Source organism: Jaculus jaculus, chromosome 7, assembly GCF_020740685.1.
Source record: "Jaculus jaculus isolate mJacJac1 chromosome 7, mJacJac1.mat.Y.cur, whole genome shotgun sequence".
NCBI classification, from domain to species: domain Eukaryota; kingdom Metazoa; phylum Chordata; class Mammalia; order Rodentia; family Dipodidae; genus Jaculus; species Jaculus jaculus.
Genome location: NC_059108.1, coordinates 110215536 through 110237685, shown reverse-complemented (window position 1 = coordinate 110237685; position 22150 = coordinate 110215536). Strand labels below are relative to the sequence as shown.

Genomic DNA, 22150 nt, shown 5'->3' with positions numbered 1-22150 from the left:
TCCAAAGCACTCCTCCCCTTCTTGTGGTGTTGACATTCTTCCTGTCATCTCTTCCACAATGGCCCTTGTGCCTTGGAGGAGAGGTCACACTCCACTCTGACCACTCCACTATTACTTCTTAGCATTTTGATGAGTTTTGAGTCTTCCCAGTAGTAAATGCCATCTGACAAGAAGCTTCTCTAACCAAAAGTACCTAATAAGTTTTCACATCATTATATCTCAGTCTCCTAAATGCTGAGATTAAAAGCAGGCTCCACCATGCCTGGCCCTAATAACTTTTAAGATACTCAGTCCTTTCTTTTTTTAGTACCTAGTCTTTAAAATTGATGTATAGCATAGTTCTATGATTCACACCAAGAATGTAATCATAAAACATGTATAGAAGCTTGTCTCCCCTTAAAATCTATTAATCTTGACCCAGATTTCTGGGTTAAAAACCCATGTAATCCAACTAGAGAGTAAGAGATTACAGCCAATTAAATGGTCACAGATAAAACCAGATACAGCCAGGCGTGGTGGAACATGCCTTTGATCCCAGCACTCAGGAGGCAGAAGTAGGAGAATCGCTGTGAGTTCGAGGCCACCCTGAGACTACATAGTTAATTAATTCCAGAGCAGCCTAAGCTAGGGTGGAACCCTACCTCGAAAAACAAAATAAAATAAAATAAAATAAAATAAAACAGACACAGCTCTTCTAAGCATCTTGTATTTTTTTTCCAGAAAGCTGTTAAAGACAAATTTCTTCCTAGTTTTGACCAAAATCTCACTTCTTTATGATGTATCCCTACAGTCTTTTTTTTTCCTACAGTTTTCTCTACCTCTTGCCAAACATATTCAATCCAGCTACCACAAGATACTATTAACTGTTGCCTGCTCTCAATTAATGTACCAGCAAACAAAAACCTACTTCAAAATACACTGGTCACAAATATTTATCATTCCTTTAGAAGTTTTGTAGGGTACTAGAGTTGAATAACAAACTGATAAAATAGCTCCCAGGTACATCAATTTAGGTCACTCATAATGAAAACTACAGCTGGGCATGCTGGCTCATGCCTTTAATCCCAGCACTTGGGAGGCAGAGGTAGGAGGATCACCATGTGTTTGAGGTCACCCTGAGACTACATAGTGAATTCCAGGTCAGCCTGAGCTAGAATGAGACCCAAACATGGGCTGAAGAGAAGACTTAGCAGTTAAGGTGCTTGCCTAAGAAGCATAAGGACCCAGGTTTGATTCCCCAGGAACCATGTAAACCAAATGCACAAGGTAGCACATGCATATGGAGTTCGTTTGCAGTGGCTGACAGCCCTGGTGGGTCCTTTCTCTCTTTCTACCTATCTGTCTCTCTCCCTAATAAATAAATAAAATATATTAAAATAGTCCAACAGGGCTGGGGAGATGGCTTAGTGGTTAAGGTACTTGCCTACAGAGCCAAAGGACCTAGGTTCAATTCCCTAGAAACCACATAAGCCAGATGCACAAGGTTGCACATGAATCTGGAGTTCATTTGCAGTGCCTAGAGCCCTGGTGAGTCCATTCTCTGTCTCTCTCTTTCTCTCTCTCAAATAAATAAATAAAAATAAAATTTTAAATAGTCAAACATTTCATTTATTCTTGCCCATCTCCAAAAAAGGCATAATACAAAAAACATTTTCACAAACATGAAAGGTAAATGATATGACAAGGATGTCAAATACTATTCAAAATTGATTCTAAGAGCAGGCATGGTGGTGCATGCCTTTAATCCCAACACTCTGGAGGCAGAGGTAGGAGGATCGCTGTGAGTTCAAAGCCACCCTGACACTACATAGTGAACTCCAGCCTGGATTACAGTGAAACCTTACCTCAAAAAACAAACAAATAAAAATAAATAAATAAATAAAATTGATTCTAAGGCAAAAAAAAAATTATGAATTTTTTGGGGGGAGTGAAGGGTTTTTTGAGGTAGGATCTTGCTCTGGCCCAAGCTGACCTGGAATTCATTATGTAGTCTCAGGCGGACCTCGAACTTACAATGATCCTCCTGCCTCTGTGCCACCACACCTAGCAAAACAAAAATTTTTAAACCTTACCCAAGAACTGTTTAAGTAAACCCAAATGAAAGAACAAGTATACCTGAAAAGATCTGTATATTATCAAAGTCAATTTCTTTTTTTTTTTCAAAGTCAATTTCAAATCCATAGGAACATACATCCATTTATAAATTTAGTAAGTAGTATTAGCACAAATGACTATCATGGAAAAAACTTAAGCCCATACATCAAGCACACACAGATCAATGCTTTAAAGGTTGAATTATGAAAGAACTAGAGGAAAAGATTCAAGTATTTATTTTTTTCACATTAAAAAAAATTCTAGTGCTTGCCTAGAATGCACAAAGTCCTGGGTTCAAGTCCCAGCACCCCATGAATAGGCATGGTAGTACACACCTATAATCCCAACACTCAGTTTTGTAAAAGCAAGAAGGTCAAAAGTTTAAGATTAGAAAGACAAAAAAAAAAAGAAGAAAAAGTTTAAGATCATCATCTGCTACAAAGCAAGTTGAAGATCAGCTTGAGATTTATTAGATCCTGTTTTTAAAATTTTTTAAATCTGAGCAGGGGGTGGTTACACAACACCTTTAATCCCAGCACTCAGGAGGCAGAGGTAGGAGAATCGCCGAGAGTTCGCAGCCACCCTGAGACTAGATAGCAAATTCCAGGTCAGCCTGAGCCACAGTGAGCCTTACCTTGAAAAAAAAAATTGTTTTTTTAATCTGGGGCTAGAGAGATAGCTTAGCAGTTAAGGCACTTGCCTATGAGGCCTAAGGACCCATGTTCAATCTCTCTCCAGATCCCACATAAGCCAGATGCACAAAGGTGACACAAGAATTTGGAGTTCAATTGCAGTGGCTGAAGACCTGGCATGCCATTTCTCTCTAAATAAATAAATAAAATTTTAAAATATCTGGAGGCTGGGTAGATGCCTCAGCCAGTAAAGTGCTTGCCCTGTAAGCATGAAAAGCTGAGTTTATATCCCCAGAATCCACATAAAAGCCATGCATGGCTCACCATCAACCTATGGCCTCCACACACATACATCCAATGCATATACACATATACTTACCACACAAACAAATGCAAAAATAATAAACTAGAGGCTGGAGAGATGGCACAGTGGTTAAAGGAGCTTGTTTATAAAGCCTGACAGATTGGGTTCAATTCCCCAGCACCAATGTAAATCCAAACAGCACATGCATCTAGAGTTCATTTACAGAAGCAAGAGGCCCTGGAATGCCTCTTCTACTTCTCTCTCTCCCTTTCTCTCTTTCTCTGTATCTCCACTTACAAATAAATAAACAGCCAGGAGTGGTGGCATACGCCTTTAATCCCAGCAGAGATAGGAGTATCGCTGTGAGTGAGGCCACCCTAAGACTAATTCCAGGTCACCTGCACTAGAATTAGACCCTACCTTGAAAAAATAAAATAAATAATTTTTTTTAGAAAATGTTTTGCTAAAGACGTTTCTATTTCTCCTATAAAACTCAGAGCAATTAAGGGCTGGAGAGATGGCTTAGCGGTTAAGCGCTTGCCTGTGAAGCCTAAGGACCCCAGTTCGAGGCTCAATTCCCCAAGACCCATGTTAGCCATATGCACAAGGGGGCGCACGCGTCTGGAGTTCGTTTGCAGTGGCTGGAGGCCCTTGCGTACCCATTCTCCCTATCTGTCTATTTCTCTCTCAGTCTGTTGCTATCAAATAAATAAATAAAAATAAATAAAAAAACTTTATAAAAAAAGAAAAAAAACTCAGAGCAATTAAGAAAATGGCTGGTTTCTGATGTGTGTTGGATAAGGGTAATAAAATAAATCTTAAAATAGAAGAATTTCATTTTTGTTAAAAAAGAAAGAGAAAATGGCTAGCAAATCTGATGAAAAAAAAAAACATTATAAAGATGTTATGGTGGGGCTGCAAATATAGCTCACTAGCAGAGTGCTTGCCTGGCATGCACAAGGGTCTAGGTTCAGTCCTTAGCACCACCAAAAAATGAAATAAAATGAAATATAACAAAAATTACTTTAAAAAAGATTTTGTGGCCAGGAGTGGTAGTGCACGCATTTAATCCCAGCACTCAGGAGGCAGTGGTAGGAGGATCAAGGCCACCTGGAACTACAGAGTGAATACCAAGTCAGCCTTTCAGCCAGGGTCAGAGCAAGGTTGTACCTCAAAAAAAATAAAAATAGGGCTGGAGAGATGGCTTAGCCGTTAAGGTGTATGCATGCATAGCCTAAGGACCCAGGTTTGATTCTCCAGGTACTATGTAAGCCAGATGCACACGGTGGCATATGCATCTGGAGTTCCTTTGCAGTGGCTGGAGGCCCTGGCACACCCATTCTCACTCTCTGTATCTCTCTCTCTCTTCTTCTCTGTCTCAAATAAATGAATTAAATTAATAACTTAAAAAATAAAAAGATGGGGGCTGGAGAGATGGTTTAGCAGTTAAGTGCTTGCCTATGAACCCTAAAGACCCCGGTTCGAGGCTCAATTCCCCAGGACCCACGTTAGCCAGATACACAAGAGGGCACACGTGTCTGGAGTTCGTTTGCAGTGGCTGGAGGCCCTGGCGCGCCCATTCTCTCGCTCTCGCTCTCTCGCTCTTTCTCTGCCTCTTTCTGTCTATAACTCTCAAATAAATATATAAAAATGAACAAAAAATTTAAAAAATAAAAAATAGAAAGAAAGAAAACAAAAGACAAAGATGGTTTAAAAAAAGAACAAAAATAAAGATTTTATGGCAATAATAAATGAATAAACTTAAAATAGGTACAATAAAGTAAAAGTATTATTTTGAAAAATTGTCACAGTCTGAATTAACTTACAAGTATCACTTAGGATTTGAAAAAGATGAATAAGATAAAACATATTTGTAAGGTCCCTACAGGAAAATTAAGCGATCTGATGGGTATATGTTTTTTCAAGGCAACCTCAGTAGCATTAAAGACATGTTAATCAAAACAGCATTAGCCTTTTTTTTTTCCACTAGGCTATCAGGGTGGGAAGTTTTGGAGAGATATATATGTTCAGTACCTGACGGCAGTGCCCGTAGGAGAATCTTACACTGCTCACTTAAAGTACATACAGCTGACTATCCACTGGGCCCAACCCACCTAAAAATCATTTGTAAAGATCATCTCTGGAATCAGTGAGAAGCTCCATGTCAAGAAAATACCAATGAGCAACAGAGGGGAACACGTGACATTCTGCTCTGGCCTCTGCACACATACACAGAGGCACACTCATCTGCACGCACACATATACATGCATGAATGCAACACATGCACCACACTACATATACTATGCACACACACAAAAGCATGAATTCAGCCAGGCGTGGTGGCACACGCCTTTAATCCCAGCACTTGGGAAGCAGAGGTAGGAGGATCATTGTGAGTTCAAGGCTACCCTGAGACTGCATAGTGAATTCCAGGTCAGCCTGAGCTGCAGTGAAACCTTACCTCAAAAACAACAACAAAAATATATATATGCAATATATACACACACATAAGTATATGATAATCCAGGTACAGGGCAATTTCTTAAGGCAAATTATAATCACAAAAGGAAAATATTGATAAGTTAATATTAAACCAGTGTAATATAGACAACACAAAAAGTAAAAATAAAGATATTTGTTAACAAATAATTGTCAAGAAATTAATATTCAGAACATATACCAGACTCCTGCCAGCCAGAAAAGAACAAACAACCAAATAGAAAAATTAAGTCATGTCTGAGAAAACAAAAATGTCCAGCAAACATTTGAAAAGCTTGTGTTCACTCTTTAAACAAAAGTGCAAAATCTACAGTCAAGCATAGTCTCTAATCTCAGCACTACAGAAAAGGGAGGAAGAACAGAAGTCCAGGGAGGAAGAACAGAAGTCCAAGGCCAGTCTGGACAAAGACCTAGTCTTGAAAAGACAAAACAGCAAACAATAAAACTTCACACAATGCAATTCTACACGGCAGTAAAAGTAAATGAATTAGAGTTATAGACAAGATAGTAAAAGAGTATCAGTACCATAAACTTTCAAAGAAAAAGCTACAAGTAAACTAACACAAAAGGCTTTTAATAGAGCAAAATGTAACAACACAAAACAGGTTTTCTTTGCTGCAAAGCTAAAAAACAATAAAATAAAATAAAAAACAAGGTTATGTTAGGAAAAATAGGAAAGGGTACACAAAGGAATAAAAAAGATAGTTTTTCTGAATTTCAAATTAGGAACTAGGTACAGGGCTCTTTTTTATCTTGTATCTTTATATTATACAAATTTTACATATAATATTTTATATGCATTTAAGAGTGTTCATATTTAGTTTTTAACAAAACAATAAAGAGGCAAGTAGAAAGATAAATATAAATTAAAGCAGAGAGTTAATCATGGAACAAACTTCCCTACTTCTGCAGAATGTGGTGACGTAGGCCTTTAATCCCAGAACTCAGCAGGCAGAGGTAGGAGGATCATCATGAGTTCAAGGCCAGCCTGAGACTACATAGTGACTTCCAAGTGAGCCTGATCTAGAGAGACCCTACTTTGTAAAAATAAAAATAAAAATAAAAATAAAAATAAAAATAAAAATAAAAAAACCACAAACAATAAAAACCATTAGCAGAAAACAACTAGGATTTTCTTGACTTTGTTCAAAGTTGCCTTAGGAAAAGAAATGGACACAGTAACCAAGAAAAAATAACTACAACTTCTCTTTACACAAAAAGTATTAAACTGCTTTATATGGTAGGGTGCACGTGTGCGTGCGTGCGTGCGTGTGTGGTGATGTGCATGAGTACACATGTGAATACCGGTATAAGTGCATGTGTGCATTTGAAAGCCAAAGTCAATATCAGGTAATCGCTCATTGTTTGAGACATGGTTTCTCACAGAACCCAGAGCTCAGCTGTGTGGCTAGAGAAGCTATTCAGCCCCTACTTCAGCTTCGTAACAGCTAACATCATACAACTGCATATGAGCAGTGCTAAAAACTGTTTTCACAATAAAAACAGCTTAATGGGTAAGAATGGGCTCTAAAGTCAGAATGCCTCAGTCAGAACATAAACTTCATTTGCTTTTGAACAACTTAACCTGTCTCTGTAGTTTCTACCAATAGTATCTACTTTGTAAGATTGTTGACAAGATTAAATATGATAGTATACATGAAGTATTTACAGAGCCTGACAGCAAGTGAGCACTCTAATAATGTTAGTTACCACTTACGTGGCAATCATCAAGATAATACAGTAATTCCTTAATAAGCCTTAAGCAAGATAGGGTAGATCACAAATGCAGCAAGTGGTACTAAGTACCAAAGCCAAATTAAAACCCAAGCTCTTCAGATTTCCTAACACCACATAGTTATATAACTAAGAACTGGCCAATAAAGAACTTACATAACAGGCCAGGCATGGTGGCACATGCCTTTAATCCCAGCACTTGGGAGGCCAAGGTAGAATGATCGCCAAGTTAGAGGCCACCTTGAGACTACAGAGTCCAGACCTCCAGGTCAGTCTGGTCTACAGCAAGACCCTACCTCAAAAAAAAAAAAAAAAAAGGAATTACGTAAAACCTTTGCATTACTAACATCTAAGACCTGTAGATTTCCTAAATACTAACTTCTATCTAATGGTGAAAAGGCTTAGTGGTTAAGTCATTTGCCTGCAAAGCGTAAGAACCTCGGTTCAATTCCCCAGGACCCACATAAGCCAGGTGCACAAAGGGGCACATGCATCTGGAGTTTGACTGCAATGGCTAAAGGCCCTGGCACACCCATTCTTTCTCTCTATCTGCCGCCCCCCCCCACACACACACACAAATAATATGTATATATTTTTTAAAACCTCTTTAAAAAACTCACACACACAGACTTGGCAAATTCCTGTGTAGGAATAAATGTCTTATATGTTTCAATGATAATGTAGCATTACAACATTGCCCTCCTAGACAACGTACTTCCTAAAACTTAGAAAAGAACTGATAACTAATTACAATTTACTGAGATCAAAATAAAGAAATATGGGCTGGACGTGGTGACACGTGTCTTTAATCCCAGCACTTGGGAGGCACAGGTAGATGATTGCAGTGAGTTTGAGGCTACTCTGAGACTACATAATGAACTTCAGGTCAGTCTGGACTAGAGCAAGACCCTACCTCCAAAAAAAATAAAATAAAACAATAACAAAAAAAAGTGGGCTGGAGAGATGGCATAGCGGTTAAGCGCTTGCCTGTGAAGCCTACGGACCCCAGTTCAAGGCTCGATTCCCCAGGACCCATGTTAGCCAGATGCACAAGGGGGCACACGCGTCTGGAGTTCATTTGCAGTGGCTGGAGGCCCTGGCACATCCATTCTCTCTCTCACTCTCTATCTGCCTCTTTATCTTTCTGTCACTCTCAAATAAATAAATAAAAATCTTAAAAAAAAAAAAAAAAAGAAGGATAAATGACATTCTCTTTAGCAGTAGACTGCTAAGATTATACAGCCCCTGAAGTTTATTCAGCCATAACTGTCTTGACACTCATTGAATTGACTGGCATTTGTCCCTTTTGTAAAATACATAGGCTGGTGTCTGCAGAAAAGCTAAATGCTTTTGGCTAATACTATATCCTCCTGTTTATTTCTATAAAATGATTAAATACAAAAATTAAATCAAATGAGTTATGGTGCTGGACAGATGGCTTAGCAGTTAAGGTGCTTGCCTGCAAAGCCAAAGAACATAGGTTCGACTCCCCAGAACCCATGTAAGCCAGGTGTACAAGGTGACCCATATGTCTGGAGTTTGCAGTGGCTGAGGCCCTGGTGTGCGCTCATTCTATCTCTCTCTCTCTCTCTCACCCTCTTTCTGTCTATTGCTCTCAAATAAATAAAAATAAACAAAAATTTAAAAATTAGAGATAATGGGCTGGAGATATGACTCAGTGGTTAAGGCAGTTGCCTGTAAAGCCTAACAACCTGGGTTTGATTCCCTAGTACCCACATAAAGCCAAATGCACAAGGTGGCCCATGCATCTGGAGTTCATTTGTGGTGGCTGGAGGCTCTGGCATGCCCATTCTTTCTCTATCTGCCCTCCGCACCTCAAATAAATAAGATACATATAATATTAAATGCTTTTAAGTGCAAATATTTAAGGTGTGTATATATTTGGATTCTTTGTTTTAACCAACTTTTTAAATTAACCAATGGTCTTAATTATGTGGCTAATAGTCTCTACCACTATTGTCTGAGAGATTCCCAAAAGACTCCTATCACTTTCTTCTGCTCTCTGACAGTTCCTAGGAAAGAAGCAGACTGAAGCTATGTGCGTTCAAGAATATCCTAGCCATCACAGACAGGAACCACAGGATGGGAATAATTCGTTCACTTGCTAACTCAATTCAGCACTTGTTATAAGGCAAACAATGCCTTAGACTCTTAGGATCCATCAATAAGCAAACCAGAGCCAAGTGCAGTGACACATACCTATAATCTCACACTAGGATGTTAGAGGCAGAAGGGCCCTGCATTTGAGGCCAGCCTGGGCTACAATGTGAGTTCAAGGCCAACCTCAGCTATCTTGATGAGATCCTATCTCTAAGAAAACAAATTAATAAACCAGACAAAAAGCCCAGCCCTAAAGATTTGAAGACAGGGGAAAGAAACAATAAATATAATCAACAAGAAAATGATATAGTATGCCAGAAGGTAGTAAACACTATGGAGAAAAAGGAACAATAAACAGAGAAGTAGGGGTATAGTTTTAAATAAAATAGGCAAAACCTTTGGGAAAACAATATTTAAAGAACAAAGAACAAAAGAGAATAAGCCATGAAAATATCTTAGGGGAAATGTGATTCAAGGAAGACAACAGCTGAAGACCCCAAAAGGCCAGACAGACTGGAGGGAAGATACCCAGGAAGACTGCAGAGGGGTGGAACAAGAGGAAGAACACTAGTTAACATAAGAGTCAAGAAAAGATGGAAAGGGAGGGAGCTCAGATTGTATAGGGACTGGTATTGAGAAGTGACTTATGATTTGGTTGCTGTCTTGAGGGCTGTTGGAGCTAGTACTGAAGCAGAAAGAGCTGCTAGAACTATAAAAACCTAGGCAAGAAATAAGAATAGCTTGGCCTAGGCTGACTGATGAGCAGTGAAAAGTAGTGTGGATTCTAGATGTTTCATTAAGAGAAGGAAAAGCAGACTGCCATGTGTAATACAGGTCAGGGGAGATAATGCCAATTTTTTTTTTTTTTTTGCCTGAATGTTCACCAGCTATCTTCTGATACAGGTTAAACTGCAATTGAGGTAAGTTAAGGAGAAATATGAAAGTTTAGTTTAAGTGGATTATGACATATGGAAGTGGAATGGCCTAGCAGAGACTGTCTGGAGTGCCGGGAGGAATTGGACTACAGATGTAAATCTAGATATCCGTGCCACTGACAGTGGATGAACTTGCTAGAGAATACAAAAAAGAAAAATGAACCCAGGACTGAGGATGGCATCTTTCAGAAGACGGCCCTTAAAGAGAACAAAGTCCTTACTAAGAAGGACAGAACAAGCCTGATGAAGGGACAAATGAGGTATAAAAGCTCTGTATACAAAAGTGCACCCATTCTGTATGTTGCTTTTCTCTGTCTGCTTGCAAATAAATAAATAAAAATATTTTTAATTAATATGAATGAGTTGAACTTGGTGCACTCCTTTAATCCCAGCACTTTGGAGGCAAAAGTAGGAGGACTGCTGTCAGTTCGAAGCCACTCTGAGACTATATAGTGAATTCCAGGTCAGCCTGGGCTACAGTGAGACCCTGGGGGGGGGGGGGGAGACCATAACCCAAAAAGACATGTCCTAGAAGAAAGGGGGTATAAATAATGTGTGGATATATATGGTATACAAATCAGTTTGCTGAAACAAGGTTTAATTTAATGTTAGATATTTTAGAAGTATTTTATTTATTTGAGAAAGGGAGAGAAAGGCATATATAGAGAGAATGGGCACAACAGGGCCTCTAGCCACTGCAAACAAACTCCAGAGGCATGGACCACCTTGGGCATCTAGCTTATATGGGTCCCAGAGAGTTGAACCTGGGTCTTTTGATTTTGCAGGCAAGTGCCTTAACTGCTAAGCCATCTCTCCAGCACAGTGTTGGATATTTGAAATTACCCTGTAGAAGTTAAGATATGTATAGGACTAGGGATGTAGCTCAAAGCTATAGCACTTGCCTAGCATGTATGCGGCTCTGAGTTCAATCCTTAATACTATTTTAAAAGGGGGGGGGGTGGAGAGATTGTTCAGTGGTTAAGGTGCTTGCCTGCAAAGCCTAAGGACCCATGTTCAACTCTCCAGGTCCCACATAAGACAGACGCAAGCGTGCAAGGTTGCACATGCACACAAGGTAGCACACTTGACTGCAGTAGCTGGAGGCCCTGGCACACCAATTCTCTCTCATAAAAAAATACAAAAAAGAATGATAAGTATAATACTAAATTATAACATTTTATAAAGGAGTACTTCATAAACATTCTCCAGGAATATTACATTTAATATTAGAATCTCTACAAAGGCTACTCATTTGTCTAGCCTCTTTTTACACTTTTCACATGAAAGCAATTAAAAGCCTATAGCAGGAGGGTGTGGTGGTGCATGCCTTTAAGCCCAGCACTTGAGAGGCAGAGGTAAATTCAAGGCCACCCTGAGACAACAGAGTGAAATACTGAATTCCAGGTCAGCCTGGACCACCGTGAAACCTTGCCTCAGGGGAAAAAAAGCCCATAGCATTTTTTTTTTTTTAATTTTTTTTGTTCATTTTTTATTTATTTATTTGAGAGCAACAGACATAGAAAGACAGATAGAGGGAGAGAGAGAGAATGGGCGCGCCAGGGCTTCCAGCCTCTGCAAACGAACTCCAGACGCGTGTGCCCCCTTGTGCATCTGGCTAACGTGGGACCTGGGGAACCGAGCCTCGAACCGGGGTCCTTAGGCTTCACAGGCGAGCGCTTAACCGCTAAGCCATCTCTCCAGCCCCCATAGCATTTTTTAAAAGAATGATTTTGTTTATTATTATATTATATGAGAGCAACAGAGAGAGAAAGAGGCAGAGAGAGAATGGGCATGCCAGGGCTTCCAGCCACTGCAAACGAACTCCAGAAGCATGCACCCCCTTGTGCATCTGGCTAATGTGGGTCCTGGGGAATCCAGCCTTGAACCAGGGTCCTTAAGCTTCACAGGCAAGTGCTTAACCACTAAGTCATTTCTCCAGCTGGTATTAGCATTTTTAAATAAAATCAGCCTAAAAATAATTTATGCTGCCAACTTTCTCAAAGATACGTGTGCGTAAGCACTAATTCGGCCACCGTACACAGCAGCAGTAATAAATGATTGCTTTTCTTTGAGACAGGTTAAATTAATCAAACTTTAGTTCTTCAGTTCATGGTACCTAAAGATTTTCTGTCACTGTTAAACTTCTATTTATGGGGGGAGGGAGCTCATATTTTTATTTGAACCGATTTTTTTTTCCAGTGATTTACACATAAGCTTTTTTTTTTTTCCCCGTTTTTGGTTTTTTGGGGTAGTCTCTAACCCAGGCTGACCTAGAATTCACCTTGAACTCATGGCAATTCTCCTACCTTTGCCTCTCAAATGCTGGGATTAAAGGTGTGTGCCACCATGCCCAACTAAATTACATTTTTTGATCAGAACATCCCAAATCACGGTCATAAGAACACACAAGCAAACAATGAAATGTGACACTCTTTGCTTACAAGTTATCACTGTCACTTCTGGAATTATTTGCTTCTAGCCTCTAAGTATATTTTGGATTTACCTTCAAAGTACAGAAATAGCAGACAGAACAAACAGCTCCTAAGATCTTATCCTCAAACAACCAAATGCTCTGGTACAGTACTTTTCTTATTATACATTTCATTTCCTTATTACATATTAGGTCAGACTCCTAAGCCAAAACTTTCCTGCAACTATTAGGTTTACTAACAAGTTTAGATGTTGATAAAGTACTGGAAATATGCTGAAAACTTCTCTCCCATTTGAAAAAAAAAAACTTGGGCTGGAGAGATGGCTTAGCAGTTAAGGCGATTGCTTGCACAGCCAAAGGACCCAGGTTCAATTCCTCAGGACCCAGTAAGGCAGATGCACAGGGTAGCATATGCGTCTGGAGTTCATTTGTGGTGGTTGGATGCCCCCCCCCCGCGCCCATTCTCTCTATCTTGATCTTGCATTCAAATAAATAAATAAAAATATTTCACACACACAAAAAAAAAAAACTATAGTAAGCATACATTAAGTTTTCCTTGGCTAGGGGTGTGGCTCTGAGTTGCTTTTGTAGTGCGTATCTGACATTCTCAAGATGCTTGGTGCATCTGCAAATGGCCACCTCCAGAAAAATAGAATAAAATACATCTTCCATGTATTTCAGGTAATGGTAAAGTTAAGAAATGACCAACAATCACAATCTTAACATGGTTCCTTCAGAAGTTAAGCCTTGAATAAGCCTTCACATCCTAAGTCCTTTGACCTTATGAACAGACATTTAACATAGAATTCTTAAAATGCTCTCCCCTAACAAAAGCCTATAAACTAGAAAGTCTGTACACTGACTTGGGGTGATGTGAATTTGTTTTAGTTTGGCTTTTTTTTTTAAAGAGGAAAACGCTAAATCCGGCCAGAGCAATTACTAACACTGGGGAGGAGAGACATAGAAGTATCTCAAAGCAGGCTGGCAAGATGGCTCAGTGGTTTAAGGCACTTGCTTGAAATAGCTCAATGCAAACAAAATACAAATAGGGCCTTTTCAGAATGCTGATGCTGAATCAAGAAAGGTTTTAATACTGAACAGCCTTTGTAGTTTGGAAGTGTTGAATACCTTCAAGAAAGTTTTTTAATAGGTCTTGTGATATTTTAGATTTCAGTACATATCTCAGTAAAGCACAGCACCTTATTCTCTAAACACACCTGATAATTGAGACACTTATGTCTGCCGAGGGCTACAAAATTAGATATTTCTCTCTTTTTTAAAAAACAATATTTTTTAAATTTATTTATAAGAGAGAAAGAGACAGACAGAATGGGCACGCCAGGGCCTCGAGACACTGCATACGAACTTCAAGCACATGTGCCCCGTTGTGCACCTGGCTTACGTGGATCCTAGGGAATCGAACCCCGGTCCTTAGGCTTCACCAGCAAACGCCATAACTGCTAAGCCATTTCCCCAGTCCCCAAAATTAGATATTTCTAACTCAAAGTTGGGGTGGAAAGGGAATGAACTTTTTTGTAGAATGTGCATAAATAGTCCCAATTATCAGGTCCCTGAAAGAAAAGGAAAGTTTTTTGTTTTTTAAGTGTTACTTATCAAGCAACATATCAAGCAGAAAACAAAATACAGGTCATCTGGAGCCTGGAGTAGTGCAGCGCTTCTTGGGAACTTTGATCAAGTCTCATCAGCAAGTGCTCTGAGCCAGACTTGGAGACACTACCGACATGGCACTGAGTGAGACAAGAAGAGAGCAAGGGCCATCTCATTTAGGCAAAACCCAAGCCACCCTAAGTCAACTGCGATACGATGCAAAGTTTTTAGTTGGCTGGGCATGGAGAAAGCTCTCAATTTCTCAAGACTTGCCACAAAGCAACTCAAAACACCCTACAACTTCCAACTGCTCCAACGTAGCTTTTGAAGCGATGCCTATTCAAAGAGCTGCTTTACGGAATCCATTTCTGGTCTTAAGGCCAGCAGTTATGGATGTTGGGCTCCACTTTCCTCCCAGAAAGAACGGTGACCCACTATTAAAAAAAAAAAAAAAAAAAAAAAGCCTACTTTTCACCTAATCAAGGTGCCGCTGGACAAAGATGAAACCGGTACTCCAGCATCCCGGTTCCCATCCCGGGAGGCCCGGGACGCCTGAGCTGCACTCGTGCGCGGTGAGGGGCGGGGGGGGGGGGGGGCTGCACATGTCATACCAGGTGTGGGACAGCCCAGCGGTTAGGTTTTAGGGGCGCGATCCTGAACACCAAAAATATAAAATAGATAAATAAATAAAATAAAGCTCATTGTTGGAAAGCGGAGTGGGGAGGGCGAATGGCTAAGGAAGACACACCCCTCGGGGAGAGGAAGGGATAACTTCGCCCATCTCGCCGCTGGATCCACGGACGTCCACTAACTCCGCTTCGCAAGCGGGTCGGGGGAGGAGACGAGCGAGCGCGGAGGCCCGGGAGCGAGCGGCGGGCGAAGGGCTTGGCATATCCAGCATGGCGTAAAGCGTGGCCCAGCTCGGGCCCAGCACGCCCTGCATCCACCGGCCGAGGAGCGGTAATCCGCCTGCCCTCCCGGGGGCCTTCGGGGCCCGGCTAAAAATAGTCTCCTCGGTCACCCCGAGGCCCGGTCGGGCCGACCTCGCCCTCACCAGACGAGCCGCCCCCCTCCCAACCCCAAGGCAGTCAGTCCCCGGCGGGGTCGGGCCTGGGCGGAGCCCCCCCCCACAGTCCTTCCCCTGAAGCCTGGCCCCCGGCCGCGGCGAGCCGGCCTGGGCCACCGGAGAGACGGCGGGCGATGGCGGGACAGACCCGGGCGCCCGCGGCCTAGCAAAAGCGAGCAGTGCGTGTCGGGGGCCGCGCCCCCCGCCCCACGCGGCCCTCCCTCCCGCCCGCCCCGGGACCCTCCCCGCCACCCTCCACCCTCCGGCCCGGCGCGCCCGGCGTCTCCTCACCCTGCGCAGCCCGAGGAGGAAAAACATTAAAAATTTTTAAGAAAAAAAAAAAGGAAGCCGGGAAGACGCGGCGGCGCTCGTACCACACAGGCCAGTCAGCTCGCTCGAGGCCGCCGCCTCCGTCGCCTCAAGTAGCTCAGGTGCCGCCGCGCCGCCCCGCAGGAAACGAGCAGCTTCGGGGCGGGGCGGCTCGGGTACGTGCCGGCGTCGCTCGGGAGCCGGAGGTACCCGGAGGACGGCCTCTTAAAGGGACAGGCCGGCGCCCAGCCGCGCGCCGCCGGGAGCCGGGCGATTATTGCCGGTTGGCTTCGCCAGCCCGGGAAGTACGGCAGCTCCTCGGAGGGTCGGCCTTCGTCCGAGCCTCCCCGGTTCTCTCCGCTCCTCACCACACTCCTGCCTCCCAAGTCTGGGCTCGGCTCACGTGACTCTCCCACGGAAGTACCACTGCTATCCCCACGCTCGCGGGATGCTTTCTTTTAACCTTAGGCAGACGCTTGCTGGACTTTCTCGGTTTGGCCCGGATTTCGCCTCGGTAAACAAAATGCTCCGATCCTGAGTGCTAAGAGTTATCTCTCCCTCTCTCCCTCTCTGTCTCTTTTGAATTTTCTTCCGGGCTTCGGGCAACCCGTAGCTGCCAAACGGAGAGAGACGTTAGAAGCTGACCCAAATAAATCGTGTGCAGACATCACGGGACTGTCGTGCGTGCCCGCTGGGTGGCCGGTCCTCAAACCGGGCGGGGGCCGTGGGGTGAATGACCCACCGAGGAGCGGCAGCGGGAAGGAGGCATTGGCCGGGAAAACCTCGCTCTTGGCTAGCAGAGGATGGCACAGATCTGTGTGTCTGGTCCCCTGGCAAGTGAGATGTGTTGATTTTCGGTGCTTATTTCTTACTCATCTCTCACGGAATGCCAGGCATTGCCCAGAGCACTCAAAGCTCTCCTCAAACGTTACTAAAGCCCAGATGATTCACACCGCCTCCGAACATGGCTAGAGATACAGGAAAGCAGGACTCGCGGCCACCGGCCACCGGCCACCTCCTATACATCCTGACCAGGTGGCAGCCGGAGCAGTGCTTTCAATGATCGACACAGCAGAAAGGTGTCTACTGCGACATAAAAAGAAATCCCTTGCTGTGGGCTGCTGAAAAGCATACTGTACGTTTGGATTCCGATTGTTTCGATCTGAGCTCTTTACAGCACCTCCAAAATAGAAATGAAAACGCAAAGGTATGCAGCAGCAGCAGCCTGATGAGGTACTTAGAATTGTGCTAGCCCCTAGTCACATTTTCTCCAAAGATGCCTCCTGTTAAGACTTTGACTCCAGAAGCGTGCTCTTTTCTTTCTCGTCGGGATTACTCAACCCTCCTTGACTCCAAGGCCCCGCAAAGCATTGTATCTCTGAACTACCAACTGTCTTCGGAGCCTGTGCCAGAAAATCCAGCTTTGATGCAAAATGAATCCATCACTTTAGACTTGATACAAAGTGGAATTGTACCATTTCCGTAACAGAGTTTAAAGGTTCTTGAATAGCTTACAAACAACTGGGGACTTATCTCAGGTTGGAACCAGAAGCAGATTTTAGGCTGAAATAAAAATTTTCTGTCACTTTCCTGACTTTTAGTGAAAAGCACACCATTTTACAAATAAGTAATATTTCGGTACACTTGTAAATAACACAACACAGTGGCATTTACAGACAGTTTCCTAAACGTACTACTGCTTACAACCAGTGAAGAAGCATAAATGCATGAACTACTTCAGCTTTTCTGGGTGACTGAACTTTGACTTCTGAAAGGGAAGTGGCTGGATGCTGCATTCTTTATAAGCTTGCTGATTATTCACACCAAAAAAAAAAAAAAAAGACTTAAGTAGGACTGTTACCCATGGCAAACCCTATTAGGAATTAAGACCGACTGTCTGCGTGTTGAAGTATACTATACTGTAATATAGTAATTAACTATAATTAGCACATATAATTAACCTAAGATATAATTAACTTTGCCTACTGCTTACTATCCTCTAATGACATTGAAACCCCCAACTAATTTGCTGAAAAGGATTTTAAGGCATCCAGCATCTGAGTTATCCCTTGTAACAACCAAGAAATTAAACTTTATTGAAAACTATAGGATATAAGACTGTTACATAAACAGTCTTAGTCTCTCTCCCCTTCTCTTTCTGTCTTTCTTTCTCACCTCTCTCTTTCCCTCTCACAAAAGCACAATTTACTACTGACTTTTAGCGTGTAGCAATTTCCTTTTGCCTGACTTTTGGAAAAGAATTAAAGACACACAGTACACCTACACCTCAAGCAGGCAGGAGAGAAAGAGAGCTGTCTATTCCTGTCTTCTCATGGTAGACTTCCCAGAAGTGAAGGATTACACTAGAAGTGACATGTGAGTAAGACATTCTATTTGCTGACTCCCCCAGATCAGGGAAGGCAGAGCACATAGGAGATCAAGTCACAGAACCAGCAGGAGATTCCAAACTCACCATCCCCGGGTCATGGATCCAGAAGGCTCTTGGACTTCAGCTGCAGATCCAAAAGTAACGTGCTCTCTAGCAAAGGATCTGGCACACAAGGGGAGTCTGTAAGATGTAAGACCACGCGTGTCTCCTCATGGGAGCCTCTCTCCCTCGCAGACTAGGATCTCTAAGCCTGCAGAGATAAGAAGCAAAGCCCATAAGCAGAAACGAGGGACAGCAATGAGAAGAGCTGCTTCTCCTTTCTGTCCTCGATTTCAGTAGCTTTCCATCTGCATCCGATATTCTGTCCACACATCGTCAGCAGCTGATTTGGAGCTGCTTTGCACCTTGCACAGCAGCATTCTAATATTTCAAGGCATTCCCCCTCTTGCCACCCAGACTTTTGTCTTTGACTTCCATTCCAGGCATTCCATTCCAATCCTTCTATGTCAGCTGCTTCGGGTGAATCCTCTGGGCCTTAGCCACAGCCTCACTCTTTTTGCTAGGAAGTGAGTTCTTGTGTGAGAATCCACATTGCTCAGTATTTCAGAAGCGCCAACTGGGAGAGGTGACTGAAGTCAAAGAGCAGCAGCTCATGCTGACATCTGTGTTGGTGTTGTTAGTGTCATTGGTGAGAAGTGCTCCAGAATTCAACTGTGGGTATAGAAGCAGATTACAATGGCACAGGGATGAATAAGGAGTGAGAATACTTGGTCAAGCAAGTGCCTCTTGTCCAGCCAACCAAAAGCTGGACTTTGCAGGGATAGAAGTAGGCTGACTAGTTTGGAGTTTTAAAGAATTTTTTTTTTTTTTTTTAGGTAGGGTCTTGCTGTCTAACCCAGGCTGACCTGGAATTCACTATGTATTCTCAGGGTGGACTCGAACTCACAGTGATCCACCTACCTCTTTTTTTGTTGTTTGTTTGTTTGGTTGGTTTTTGAGGTAGGGTTTCACTCTGGCTCAGGCTGACCTGAAATTAACTATGTAGTCTCAGGGTGGCCTCGAACTCACAGCGATCCTCCTACCTCTGCTTCCTGAGTGCTAAGATTAAAGGCATGCGCCACTATACCCAGCTTCCACCTACCTCTTAAAGGAACACAACATGGTTCAGGGAAATTTGTGGACAGGGGAGCAGGGGAAGGGCGAGAATGTTAGAGCCACATGTTGGGTTATTACGCACAGAGACATTACCTCTTACCCATAACTGATGGCTAATCCCACAATGCATGACCCATATTCCCCAACGAGGAGGGTCCCCGTGGAGGGGGAAGGACAGGGAGGAGGCAAACAATGGTATCAACATGGCTGTATACACACCGTGTACATAACTAATAAATTTATTTATTTGCAAGGAGAGAGAAGAAAGATGGGGTGTGAGGGGGACATAAGTGTGCCAGGGTCTCCAGCCACTGAAAATGAACTCCAGATGCGTATGCCACATCTGGCTTTATGTAGGTACTTGGGAATCAAACCTGGATCATTAGGCTTTGTAGGCAAGTACCTTAATAACTAAACAATCTCTCCAGCCCTTAAAGGAAATTTTTGTGAAGTTTTTTCAGTTTAAGTGAAGAGAACCCTGGCTAAACTAATAGGGGAGAGAGAGAACAATTGAGAGGGATTGAAGACACAGAGCATTGCTATGAAGTCTCTCAAGATGCCCAGAGGGCTGACAACCAGAACTCTGTATCATGAGACTTGGGCAGCAGAGTGATGGTGTATGCTGATGAAACCACATTCTCTTGCCAATTTCCTCAGGCCATTGCTCGTCCCTATAACAGGGCAGGCTAGAGTGAAGGCCAAGCAGGCAGTGGTGGTGGGAGGGAGATTTTGTTTTTTCTTATATATGACACTAAGCAGCTTGCATTCAGAGCAAATTATGTTTAGGCCTTTGAAGAGCCAATATTAATCAACTGAAATTGGCCTAATTTGCCAAAGAAATAAAACTTATCACATGAAAAAAAAAACCACAAAGTAATTTATTACTTTGAGGGTTACTTAACAATGTTACTAGTAAAAGCCTCCACTATTAAAGAAAGCTTTGTAAAATGTTTTTGAGAGGACCCTAACAACAAGGAGGGGACAGGATAAACAAGCGCTGTGCATAACTACAGTAGAGAAAGAAGAAAGCCGCAAGGTTGATTTTAATAACCTCTGTTAAGTATGTTTTTTTTTTAGGTGTCCATCTCAAAAGATACAAGAAAAGGCTGGAAATCACACTGAGTTCTGTCCTTTTATTTTTCTTAAATGCTTCATTTTTATTTATTTATTTGAGACAGACAGAGAGAGGCAGAAAGAAAGAGACAGACAGAGAGATAGAGCATGCACCAGCAAATGATCTCCAAACGCATGTGCCACCATGTGCATCTGGCTTATGTGGGTTCTGGTAAGCCAAACCTGGTTCCTTTGCAGGCAAGCACCTTAATTGCTAAGCCATCTCTGCAGCCTCATTTTTATTATTTTTTTTTTTTTATTTGACAGAGAGAAAGAGGCAGAGAGAGGGAAAGAGAGACCTCTTTTGTGGCCTGAGTGGCTTTGATGACAGAGCAATGCTTCCTTGACAACTGGATGGGAAAGTGCTGAACGCCGCCCACGCCGCTCAGTTTTACTCTTCATGCATATTTTCCAGGAATGATATACTGCTCTGATCTTGACTTTCCACATAAAGTTTCTCAGTCTAATTTTTCAAGCACCGTGGGAAAATACGTTTGTTCTGGGAGAGATCACAGAAATCACTGAAAGTGAACCCAAATACTATATGTTCATTTGCAATTGCTCTGTCATTTAAACTTCATTATTTTTGCTTCAGTTTTAAATTTTTCCCATATTCACCAGGCATTCCTTTCGTAGACTGATCAAAAATGATTATGCTCGTGGGCTGGGGAGATGGCTGTGTTTGTAAATCAGTTGCTGCACAAGCTTGAAGACCTGAGTTCACATGTCCAACACATACAATGCTGGGCATGGTGGCATCGCATCTGTCATCCCAAAGCTGGGAGTTGGATACAGGAAGATTGCTAGGACTTGCTGGCTAGCTAGACTGAGTGAGCAGTCAAGTACTAGGTTCAGTGAGAGGCCCTGGCTCAAAGAATAGCTGGAAAGCAACTGAAAAACACACCTAACATTGACCTCTGGCCTGCACACCCATGTGTACCAACACACACACATGCAGACCACACACACATACACAAATATATATTACGCTTGTACATTTAATCCAGTGGATAATTTTCTTTTGTTTGACTAATGATGGTGAACTCTGGCTTCCAAAACCTTAGTGTTCCCTAGCATTTCATTAAACATCGGGCTCAATGAGAGCTTGTTAGTGAGGGACCTCAGTCTTCTAAGTGTTGACTATCAGTCTCATTTTCTATTGTGCCCTGGCAATGACATCTGTGATTGTTAAGAGCTATGCTTCCGTATGGACTTGGCTTACCGCACCAACCACAGAGTAGACCCAAGATTAAGATTCATTTCATTTCAGAGGGGAAACAACTGGGATGAAACAATCCCTTCCCACAAAACCTCCACTGGGGCTGAGCTCAGCCAAATAACAGCGTAAAGAGCTCACTGGTCTTGGGTTACATTCTCATGAATCAGTTCTCCCCGTTTTCCAGAGCAACAATAAAGAACAGCAGGATTTGCACAAACAATTAACTGTGATTTTAAACACAAGCCAAAGACACTCCCTGTGCTTAGAAACCCAGTCCAATTTGTACAGTTCCTCACCCATGAAATTGACGGGAAAGAAAGAAGACACCTAAAGATTTTTTTTTTAATTATTGTTTTTTCTTCTTTAGCTTCCCACTATTTTATAACTTCTTTTTCTTCTTGTGTGCTGTGGCCGAATTATGAGACAAGTCACTCAGTATTGGTTTAGGAGTTTGCACAGAATTCAAAATTACAGAAGCACAAAGGTCAACAGCAAAAACTCCTCTTAGGGCTGAGATGGCTTAGTGTTTAAGGAGCTTGC

The 22150-nt window shown here is 42.4% G+C and overlaps 1 protein-coding gene across 1 annotated transcript in view; it reads right to left on the bottom strand.

The window, feature by feature from the left end:
* The window catches only part of Ktn1 (kinectin 1), a 136297-nt gene extending 120436 nt beyond the window's left edge, over positions 1–15861 (bottom strand). The window contains exon 1 of the mRNA XM_045153896.1: positions 15717–15861. The gene's annotated coding sequence lies outside the window, so the exon portion shown is untranslated. The remainder of the gene's footprint in view (positions 1–15716) is intronic.
* Between the last annotated feature and the right edge of the window lie 6289 nt (positions 15862–22150).